The 12,155-nt window shown below is 42.0% G+C and overlaps 1 protein-coding gene across 12 annotated transcripts in view; it reads right to left on the bottom strand.

Moving 5' to 3' along the window:
- The window catches only part of ARHGEF11 (Rho guanine nucleotide exchange factor 11), a 112,170-nt gene that overhangs the window by 65,894 nt on the left and 34,121 nt on the right, over positions 1–12,155 (bottom strand). The window lies entirely within an intron of this gene.

The following is a 12,155-nucleotide window of genomic DNA, read 5'->3' as shown; positions in this document are numbered from 1 at the left end:
CTACAAGAGTATCTTTTTTAAATTTTTTTGAGACAGAGTCACACTCTGTCACACAGGCTGGAGTGCAGTGGTGCGATCTCAGCTCACTGCAACCTCCGCCTCCCAGGTTCAAGTGATTCTTGTGCCTCAGTCTCCTGAGTAGCTGGAATTATAGCATGCGTCAACATGCCAGGCTAATTTTTGTAATTTTAGTAAAGATGGGGTTTTGCCATGTTGGCCAGGCTGGTCTCAAACTCCTGACCTCAAGTGAGCCACCTGCCTCGGCCTCCCAAAGTGCTGGGATTATAGGTATGATCCACCATGCCCGGCCCTACAGGCATATCTTGTTTTACCTAATGTTTTCCTGAAAAGATAAGTAAATATGTTCTGAAGTAAATCATCCTGAAAGTGATAATACCTTAAATATAAATTCTCAAATGACTGGATTTTCTTCAAAGAAGGCATACTTTACTTTATACCTTGTATAAACGGAGTTGTTACTTGAGTCGATTTTTGATTATTGGTGCAAATAAAGGACCAACCATAAAACAGGTACCCAGGATAATGGCCAATCCAAGAAGTCTTCATTTTGCTTTTTAAAAGTGTGTCATTTGGCCCAGAAGATTCACCTTTCTAATTTACTTTCTTAAGGTGGATTTTAAATTAGCTCCCTTTCCCTGAGTTCATACCAACGTCGATAGGAAAGTACTGGGTGGCAGGGGAAAGTTAGTGTTCTACTTTAAAACCACTGAGGTTAAACCATCAAATGGGTAACTTGTGGAAGTAATGGGAGTTGACGGTATGAGGTCTGCTTGTCTTTGCAATCCCCTTCCTTGGGCAGGCTGTATGCAACCTGTTCTTCAGCTGAGGTAACTGCAGGTAGATGCAAACTGAGTCATGGCAACCTAAGCTCCCAACTGTAATGGGGGGCAGAAGTGGGAGGGGGGCCAGAGCTTCACAGGCTGAGTCCATATTCTCCACATTCTTAGCTGGTGACTTCAGGAAGCCCTGCCAGAAGTAGAAGAAAGAAGGGCGTGAAGGCAGGGGAGGTTATTCCAGGTCCCCCTGGAAATTCCTGTTCTACCCTTCTAAAACCTGTCCGGAAGCTCCCCTCCTTTAGGAAGCCTCCCTCAATGAATTCTCGAATGATGACACTTCTATTCTTTGCATCTCCTGGCCCTTAAGCATCTGACTTATGCTATCATCACAGATCCCTGCCTGTGTACTGCTTTTAAAAGAAACTCACATATTCTACCGTGTGATCTGTTTAATAAAATACCTGTTCTGAAGAAGAGACTTACATCTTCTATTTTTTTGTTTCTTTAGCACCAAGTCTCCAACAACCTGAAATGGGTCTCTCAACCCATAGACTGAGCTCTACAAAGTATACTTGATATACATAGTTGGCTAGGATGCTGACAGAAGGCCAGCCAAGAGAAAATCAGAGTCAAGTTTTCCAGTAGCCAGATCCCTGCAGCTCTCGCCACAGTTTCATCACCCAGGATCCACTCTGGATCTCTCTGTTGTTTACTCCATCCCCTCACATTGACTAACGGGCCTGGGACCACTAGAACATTAGCCACTGTGTTTATAACAAAGACAACCCCAAGCAACAAATTCAACATGTAGCTGCCTGATAGGAGGTGCAATAGGCAGGCCACAAACCAAAAGAATGCTCCATTGGCTCTGGCTATGCAGGCACTTTGCAGATCTAGATCACACAAACGGAGGGTGCCCTCTCCACTGGGGGAGATCCCAGACCATTCTGTGGGAGGAAAGGTGGTTTTTAGAGCAGTGGCTCCTACCATTTCCAGCAAGTGTTGCTGTCTCTTACACTCTTTCCTACTGAATTTCTTTGATATTGAGGGGCTTGCACAACAGTGAAAAGGGTGTTAGGAAGACAAAAATTATTGGCACTGGGATATGGGCTTATAATTCCCTCTGTAGGTTTACAAAAATGGTAGGCATTTGTCCTACAGCACTTAATTTGACTCACAATTCACACAGCACAGTTTTAATAAAGTATCCTAAAGGTTTGAATATTTGGATTATAGTCTTAGATCTAGGCCTTATATTTCTCCTAAGCAAAAAGTGTGGTTGCATGTGCATGTGTGGGATTGGGAAGTGGGGTGGTGAAATGATGGGAGAGAGGAAGAGACGAATAACCAAGTGGTCCCTGTAGTTCCTTTCCAGGACCTGGACACATATGATGATTCTATCCAGGCACAAATCACATGATAATAAGGCTTTATTACATCAACAATGGACCACCTCGAACAGGGCAATAATAGCATTTCAACTGGGAAACTGCTAGTCCACAAAACACAATCTCCAGGAAATGAACCTGGATTGGCCAGGAGAGAAACAACGGTGACTGAGCAATCAGTTTGGATCTTATTCTCCATTGAGTGAGGCACATAGGATACACTCAACAGAAATTTGTTGAATGCTGAGTGACCAACCTTGAAATTCTAAATCCTCCCAAACTCTAGTGCTCCAAACAGCCCAATCCTGCCCTTCAGCCCACTTTTCTAAGGCTGAATTCAAGTAGTACTGTCTCTAATAAACTTTCCTAACTAGTTCAATTTACTCAATGATCCTTTCAGTAACTAAATCCATTTCTACTGCATTTTGAGTCCATACTATGCTATTTAGCACTTGTTATCAAATCATTTCATCCATATTGTTCATATCTCACTCCAACCAGATGATAAACTCCTCACGAGCAGAAATCCTGTTACATATACTTTGTTGATAGAGCCCGCAATAACTAACACAGTGCTAAGCATAAACTCTTAGTAAATTCTTGTGACTGATTGATAAATGGGAACTCATGATGATGATAATAATAAGAGCTAGCAAATTCTTAAAGCACTCACCGAGACAAGAATGTAGGCTCCTGAGTTCCCCTCCCAGATGTAAATGCTGGCCCTGACATTTATTAGCTGTGAGACTTTAGGCAAGTTACTTAATCTCTTGCCTCAGACTACTCATCCATAAAATGGGGATAATAATAGAAAGAATTCATGAGAATGTTAGGATTCTATTTCATGAGAATGTTAGGACTAAATTATTTAAAACATGCAAAAAACACTCAGGCCAGGGCCTGGCACTCAGTAAGAATTCCTTATTGATTGATTGTTGATTATTCATATTAGCCATTCTTATTTATTACATTTAACCCTCACAACAACCTCATGAGTTGGCACTATTAATGTTGCCATTTTACAGATAAGAAAATGGGCTACAGAAAGGCTGAGCCACTTGCTTGATTTCATGCATCCAGCAAGTGAGATGAAGCTGGGATATGAACCCAAGCATTTTAACTTCAGAGCCTTTACTCTAATGCTTTGCACTCTGTCTAGAAAGAGTCCTCACCATCTATTTGACTTTGCCATAGATCCATCCTTAACTTATGCCAGTGTTCTAAAACCTCAGATCACAAATTCAGGAGGGTAGGGACTGGGGCTGCTTATTTTGAGTCTATACTATGCCACTTATTCGAATTCCCCTCATTCAAATTCAGATTCTGCTAACATACACTAAGCATCTGTTGAGTAGCAGGTGTTGTGCCAGATAGTATCTCACTTAACCCTCAGAACAACTATGAAAACATGTTTCATGAATGGAAAACAGGTTCAGAGAAGATAAAGGACTTGCCTGAGGTCCCAGGGTTGGTGAGACCCAGAGCTAGGACTTGAACTCAGATTCTCTGATGCCAAATCCAACAGCCAGCCTCACTAAGCCAGCCTGGCTCTCAGTGTTTCCTGACACAAGTGAGTAAAATGCAGCGCAGGCAACTATTTATATGTCTGCTGGCCAAATGCACAGGCTTTAGAATCCTGATGCTGACACTCACTGGGGCCATGACCTCACGTAACATATTTAACCTCTTAACCCCACGTTCCCTTAGCTGTAGCAGAAGTAACTATTACACAGGATTGTTAAGAGATTAAATGGTAGAATTCATTAAAGCGTTTAGCACAGGGCACACATTAAGTGCTTAAAATATGTTAGCTATTATTATTATCACCACCATGGGAAAAGGGGGGCTTAAGCTGCTCCCTTGTATTCATCTAGCATTTCTCCACCTATGACTTAAGGGACATCCTTGTTAGAAAAGACAGATATTCAAATCAAATCACTGATGAAGAAACTAATGTCTAAAGAGATTAAATCAATTGTCCTAGGTTAGGGACACAGTTGACATTCTAACTTTAACCATACAACTCTTTACCAGGTCCTGCTATCTGCCGCCTCTCTGAACTTTTCAAAAACGTCTAGCATTTCAGATCATACAACCTCTCGTTCAGTTCCAAAGGAAGGCCTTATATTCCTACCACTATCCTAATCGCTCCTTTTGAGCTTTAAGGATTCTCTCTGCTCCCCAACCAAAAATGGGGGCTGGGCAAGTTGCTCCAAGTGGAAAATTCAACTCCATCCCAGGCGGAAACCCCAAATCCCTGCTGTGCCAGCAGATTTCCAGGACGTGCTGGCTCCCAGAAACCACAATTACAGGCAAGCTCAAGGCAGGGAGTAATTAGGCCCATACCATCAGCTCAGCAGTCTCCTGGCCTCTCCCTCCAAGACTGACTCCATCTCTCTACTTCTCCCAACCCCCCTCACCAAAACCCCATCTGAACCACTGCATAGCCGAGAGAGATGCAATGGGAATTTCCAGCCTTTCTCTCTTCCAGCCCCCATTCCATTTCCAGGAAACTGAAGACGGGTGGTGTGAGAGAGGAAAGAAGCCATCTCATGGATACAAGTAATGTTGAATGGCAGTAAGAGCTGAAAAAAACTTTCACAGAAAGAGAAACATTCTTGGGGCCCCTCCCCTTGTTCCCTCCTTTACATCCCACAAAGATGACATCAGGAAGGAATTCCCTGGGTGAGACCCCCCAAATGTAAAAATAAAAGGAATCTTGTGAAATAGGAAACAACAACTTCAATCTCTCCAGAAAGGGAAAGCCTTGGCTGGAGACAGGATGTGGAAACGATGACATCCAGAAGGCCAAAGGAATCTAGGACTCTAACTCTTACTCCCAAGATCATAGAGGGGTCCTGCAGAAAATCTACCCCTCTCACAGCTCCTTCTAATCTTGGCTAACAGGAAGGAATGCCAGGCCTTGCCTTCATTTCTAAATATGCTGCTCTTCTATTCTGAAATGTAGGGCTGATGTTCCCATTATTTCAAACTCCAGCACACTCACACTTTGTATAGTACTTCCCTTCTTCCTTCCTGTGTTACTGCCCGTTGCTTAGGCAGTGGATTTGCTCAGCTTAGTTTGATGACTGCCTTATACCCACCATTAAAAAGAGAATGCTGTCCCTTATAGCTCCCAGTGGTCTCAGGGCTGGCTGCATCCCCCCAACCCCCATAATGTTGACCACCTTCAGAGGGTCTGTGTTCCCTGGAATGACCTCTAAGGACTTTCAGGAGGTGAAGCTAATGTTGGATAGTGCAAAAGATGGATGGAGGGGCAACTCAAATAGGAAGTGGACTTCAACATCCTAAAGGTCTTTTGAACAGCGACGGCTCAGAGGTCAGAACTGAAGGTTGTCAGGGCAGTTTCTCAAGGCCATTCAGAACCCCCAGAATTCTGGTTGACAGAGCAGACTGAGAAATGCCCCCAAACAGTCTTGTACTCACCCAATTCCATCAAAACCTAACTTAAAACGCATTAATCCCATGAAGCTTTCCTTGATTTAGCCTCTCCTAACTTCAGTCCTCACAAATTTATTCTTGTACTGCTACTTAGTCTCTTACGACAAAATCAAAATGAAAAAGTCAACACAAACCCATTCAAACCATTTATTTCAAGTTATATTTCACACATTCAGCATGGCCAAAAACATGAACTTTCCCTGGAGTTCATTCTAAAGAGACCTCATTTCTATATTAAAGGGCACTTGTTTTGACACTCTTTTCTAGGTATTATTAGATCATTATACTTCTACATCTCTGGTTTCCCCAACTAAGCTGTGAACTCCTTGAAAGAAAAGAGTATGTCTCCCATTTTTGAAATTTTGCATTCTCCTCTGCTGGCCAGTTGGATGAAAAGCATGTTTTTGCATGGGCATGTGTGTATATGTACAAACACATAAAACATCCACTATAAAATATAGGTTTCTACACACAGCATTGTTCAATCCACTTGTGTGGCAAATCAGCTGACAACTGATGGCAGCCAGGACACCACAAATCTATTTTTTTTTTTTTTTTTTGGTAGAGACAGGGTCTTGTTATGCTGCCCAGGCTGGTCTTGAACTTCCTGGCCCTTCAAGGGATCCTCCTGCCTCGGACTCCCAAAGCACTAGGATTATAGACATGAGCTACTGCACCTGGCCCACACATCACAAATCTAAAAGACCAGATAGCCAAAGAGAAACAGGAGCTACCCAAGATGGAATCACACAACCATATGGGCTAAGAATCGGAGGGCCAATTTAATTAGATGACTGCCAAGATTCCTTCCAAACCTGAAGTTGACTCTGATTTGAAGACAGAGTGGGACTGTGAGAGGGAGTGAGAGACCTAGGATGTACTCCACCAAAAGCACTGTAATCATAGGGTAGAAATCGGTAGAATCTAGTTTCTCTCTTTCCTGGGCTTAGAAAAAAAGGGTTCTGAGGACAAGAAGAGAATTGCTCTCTGATCCTGTCTGCCCTCTGGTGCAGAAGACAGCTCTGGCCTGGGACTCAATGCTCTGGTTATTGGTAACAGCATGGGAAGTCAGGCAGATCTGGCTTTCCAGACACTTGGATAGGGTTCAGGTCAGAAAGGCAGAGACAGAGAAAAGTTTCACCATCTGCTGGTACCTCCTTCCCTGGATCACACTGAACCTTTAACGATTTGACTGGTATGTGATGCCACCCCCATAATACACTAAGTGTAATGTTCCAGGAGCCTGAGCCAGAGGATGAAGGGCCCCAGTGAAGCACCCTGAGAACAGCAGCATGAGCTCCGTGCCACAGGCCTAGTGAGGGGCGGCTCCTGCAGGGCCAGGCTGGCTAAGGTCGGTAGCCCTTTCTAACTGACTTGTGTCAGAATCTCTCCCCTCAAGGGTTCTGCATGCTCAGGCAGCACAGTTAGGGGGAGGCGGCAGAGGTACCAGGACATGACTGACTGGGGAAATGAACAGAACTCCTAACCTGTGTCACACCTGTTCTCCACATACATTTCAGGGTACAAGGGAATGACAGGATGGAAAGGAGGAGAAAAAATAGGAGAGTTAGAGATGGAATAAACATAGACATGAGACGAAAAAACAAAGAAGTAGAAGGAAATGTGGAAGTTACAAAAGAAAGGGAAGAGCAAGAGAATGATAGAATAAAATGGCTGGGGATAGATGGTTATATGGAAAGATGTGGAAAAAGGAAAGAGAAACCAGCAAAAGAGAGTAAGAGGCATTGAAAAGGGGAGAAAAGGGCATCACAGTATTTAAACATCAGATTGTCTCAGGGGTTGGTACAGATTCTAAGCCAGCCAGACTTCCCAGACTCAGGCAGTACTGGCAGCAGGGGTGTTCAATGGAACTTCTTATTACAGTCCTTGGGTTGAGATTTATAAAAGGGCTGTGAAATCATTAATTAGTGTAGAGTGTCCGCCACAAAACAGAATGATGGGGTTGCACAAGGGGAGGAGTATGTGCACACAGAAGTGAGTTGTCAGCATCTGGGAGCAAGAACCAGGCTACCATAGGATTTCAGGTTAAGGCGCTTTCCCTAGCAGGGTCTCAGTTTCCAATCTGGCTACACAGAATTAAACATTCTCTCTCCCTTCTTGACACAAATACCACCTAAGGTGATCTTCTCTCTGACTGCCTTATCTAAAATTGCAGTCCCATATTCCTGATATTTTCCGTTCTGTCTCTGTAACCACTATTATCTAATACATAGTAATATCTAACAAATAATTTTCTTATTTAATTTGTTTAGAATGTAAGCTCCAAGAAGGCAAAGCCTTTTTTTTTTTTTTTTTTTTTTTTTGTCTCTTTTGTTCTCTGTTACAGCTCCAATGCTTACAATAGTTCAGTTCCTGGAACACCATAGATGCTACAAAAATGCTTATTAAATAAAAGAATAAGCCTAACTCTATTTAAACCTAGCCCTATTCAGTTCTCAGTTGCCCAAGAAAATGTAGGGGAAAACATTTCATATAACTCAAACTCGAAAATAATGCAAATCTACATCTCACAGAATTATAAATGATAAAGGCTAGAAAGAATCTCAACACTCTCATTTCACAGACAAGGAAACTGAGGACTACAGCCTTTGTTATGGACTGAATGTTTGTGTCCCCCAAAATCCCTATGTTGAAGCTCTACCCTCCAATGTGATGGCATTTGGAGATGGGGCCTTTGGAGGGTAATTAGGGTTAGGCTAAGTCATGAGAGTAGGGCTCTCATGATGGGATTGGTGTCCTAAGAAGAGACATCAGGAAGCTTGCATGCGCACACACACACACACAGACACACACACACACGAAAGGCTATGTGAGCACATGGTGAGAAGGCAGCCGTCTACAAGCCAGGAAGACGGCCCTCACCAGAATGTGACCATGCTGGCACCTTGCTCTTAGATTTCTAGCCTCCAGAACTACCAGAAATGAATGTCTGCTGTTTAAGCCACCCAGTCTATGGTGACCCAAGCTGACTAAACCAGCCTTTAATTGGATTTTCCCCCAGTAGCAGAGTGAGAACTAGAACCCAGGGCTCCTATTCCAGGAGGACGGTGAACTTTCTATTACACAAGGCCTTGGAATGTGTTTATGTATCAATGTAGGGGTGTTGGCCATTCTGGAAATAACAACACTAGAAGCTGGAAGAATGGGTTCAGCGTCTCTATCTCACCCTTCATTCAACTTCTCAGAGCTTCTTACTCTAAGCTGGGAGCCAATGGTATCACCTTTGAGAGGGATCCAAAGGGAGCTGTTCTCCTAAGTCCTACTTCATTCCTTCACAAGGTGGGGAAAGGAACAAAAGGCAAGGCATGGATTTGTTTTCAAAGGCTTTTCCTCCTAGCTATTGTTGAACTACAAGATTGCACTCAGGAGTAGGGGTTAGTTGAGATGCTGATCAGGTCCACGGGAAGTAAAAAGTCAGACTGCCCAGTATATCACCTGCAGATAATTAAGAATGAAACTAAATAAATCCTAGGGGGCAGTTTAGTATGAATGTCTCTGCACATTTTAAAAAACCCAAGTGTGTCTGTGTCACATCTTAAAATCATGACTTTTAGGGGATCTCCACCCCTATGAAAAGTCTGCTTATCCAGTATAAAATGGACTTATACTTAATATGCTTCCCAAATGACTCAGAGATCTTTGTATTTATGACCACATTTACCCTTATCAACAGTAAACAACTATTTACTGGTACAGAGAAATGCTTTGACATTTGAGGCATATATTAAGGTGCAGGCATGGTTCTTGTCCTTGGGAAACATACAATCTTGAGGAGTTAGGAGACACAGGCAAAACAGACTTAAGTTTGTGCAATGTACAAATAAGAGAAGTTAAGTCCAAATCCACAAAGTGCCAACTGTACACGGAATGTACTGAGTAATAAACATAGTCATCAGAAAACGGAACTCATCAAGGAGAGCTATCCTAAGGTTGGTGGTACTGAGCTAGGCTCTTAAAGGGTACCCACAAGGGATAAATACTTATCTTTTATTTCTTCTGGATTCTAAACCTGACTCTGAACCATAATTTGATCGAAACACAGGACTCCTTACTAACACAGATTCATGAGCTAGTCTAAGCTAGCTGGAAAACTTCTATGGAGGGTAAAGCCGGTCTACCTGGCTGGAAACGCTGAAAGACACTAAGATGTCCAGGACCTGTAATCTTATTATTTGCCACTTCATTCCAATATAAAAAGGCTCTCATTCTCCTCACACACTTGATTCAATATGCATCAGCTGAATCTCAATCTGAACCTCTCTTGCTTTCTTCTCAACATGAACCTGCTGCCTGGAGCACCTATCAAATTCAATGTCACCCTCCCCTCAAAAACAGATGAAAACCCCACAGCTAACATCATACTCAACAGGGAAAGACTTGCCTCTAAGGTCAGCAACAAGACAAGAATATCTGGGCTGGGCGTGATGGCTCATGCCTGTAACCTCAAAACTTAGGGAGGCCAAGGAGGGAGGATTGCTTGAGCCCAGGAGTTTGAGACCAGCCTGGGCAACACAGCGAGATCCCATCTCTATAAAAAATAAAATAAATTTTAAAAAGACAAGAATGTCTGCTCTAGCCACTTCTATTTGATGTTGAACTAGGGGGTTCTGGCCAGGGCAATTAGGCAAGAAAAAGAAATAAAAAGTATCCAAATGGAAAAGGAAAAAGTAAAACTCTCTCCTTTCACAGACGATGTGATCTTGCATACAGAAAATCCTAAGGAGCCCACACTTAGAACTAAGTTGCAGGATATAAGATCAGCATATGAAAAATTGTATTTCTTTTTTTCTTTAAGAGACAGGGTCTTGCTCTGTCATCCAGGCTGTAGTGCAGTTGTGTGATCATAGCTCACTACAGCTTCAAACTCCTGGGCTCAAGGGATCTTCCACCTCAGCATCCCAAGTAGATAATTAGCCTGGCTAATTTTTATTTTTAAATTTTTTGTAGAGATGGGGTCTTGCTACATTGCCCAGGCCAGTCTCAAACTCCTGGCCTCAAGTGATCCTCCCATCTCAGCCTCCCAAAGTGTTGAGATTATAGGCATGAGCCACCACGCTTGGACTGAAAAATTGTATTTCTACACACTAGCAGTGAACAATACAAAAATGAAATTAAGAAAACAATCCCATATTAATAGCAGCAAAAAGAATAAAATATCTAGGAATAAATTTAACAAAATAAGTGCAAGACCTGTATACTAAAAACTATAAAATATCACGGAAAACAATTAAATGAAAAGACATCCATGTTTACAGAGTGGAAGATTTAAGATAGTTAAGATGGTAACATTCCACAAATTGATCCACAGGTTAAATGAAATCCCTATTAAAATCTCAATTTTTTTGAAATTGAGAAGTTGACCCTAAAATTCATATGAAAATGAATAGCTAAAACAATCTTGAGAAAGAATCAAGTTGGTGGACTCATATTTCCTGATTTCAAAATCTACCAGAAAACTACAGTAAGCAAGTCAGCATGGGACTGGCCTAAGGATAGACACAGATCAATAAAACAGAACATCCAGAAATAAACTCTCACATTTATGGTCAATTTATTTTGACAACAGTGCCAGGACAATTCAATGGAGAGGTAATAGACTTTTCAATAAATGGTGCTAAGACAACTGGATATCCACATGCAAAAGAATGAAGCTAGACTCCTGCCTCACACCATATACAAGAATTAACTCAAAATGGATCATTGACCTAACTGTAAAACTCTTAGAAGAAAACATAGGAATAGATCTTTGTGACCTTGATTTAGGCAGTGGTTTTCTAGATATGACACCAAAAGCATAAGCAACAAAAGAAAAAAAAATATAAAAACTGGACTTCATCAAAATAAAAAACCTTTGTGCTTCAAAGGATACCATCAAGAAAGTGAAAAGACAGCCCACAGAATGGGAGAAAATATTTGCAAATCACATATCTGATAAGGGACTTGTAACCAGAATATATAAAGAACTCTTACAAATCAATAATAAAAAGACAACACAATTAAAAAATGGGCAAAGATCTGAAAAGATACTTCTCCAAAGAAGACACACAAATGGCCTATATGCATATGGAAGAGGCTCAATATCATGTTATTAAGGAAATGCAAATCAAAACAATGAGATACCATTTTACATCTACTAGGATGACTAGAACAAAAGTAATGGAAAATAACAAGTGTTGGTGAGGATGTGGAGAAATGAGAAGCTTTATACATTGTTGGTGGGAATGTAAAATAGGGCAGCCACTTTGGAAAATAGTTTCACAGTTCTTCAAAATGTTAAACACACATATGCTATATGACCCAGCAATTCCACTCCTAGGTATATACCCAAGAGAAGTGAAAAGTGTTGGGCCAGGCGCAGTGGCTCACGCTTGTAATCCCAGCACTTTGGGAGGCCAAGGCGGGGGGATCACGAGGTCAGGAGATCGAGACCATGGTGAAACCCCGTCTCTACTAAAAACACAAAAAAATTAGCCGGGCGTGGTGGCGG

This window comes from Nomascus leucogenys, chromosome 12 (genome assembly GCF_006542625.1).
Source record: "Nomascus leucogenys isolate Asia chromosome 12, Asia_NLE_v1, whole genome shotgun sequence".
Classification (NCBI taxonomy): domain Eukaryota; kingdom Metazoa; phylum Chordata; class Mammalia; order Primates; family Hylobatidae; genus Nomascus; species Nomascus leucogenys.
This window is presented reverse-complemented; position numbering and strand designations above follow the sequence as displayed.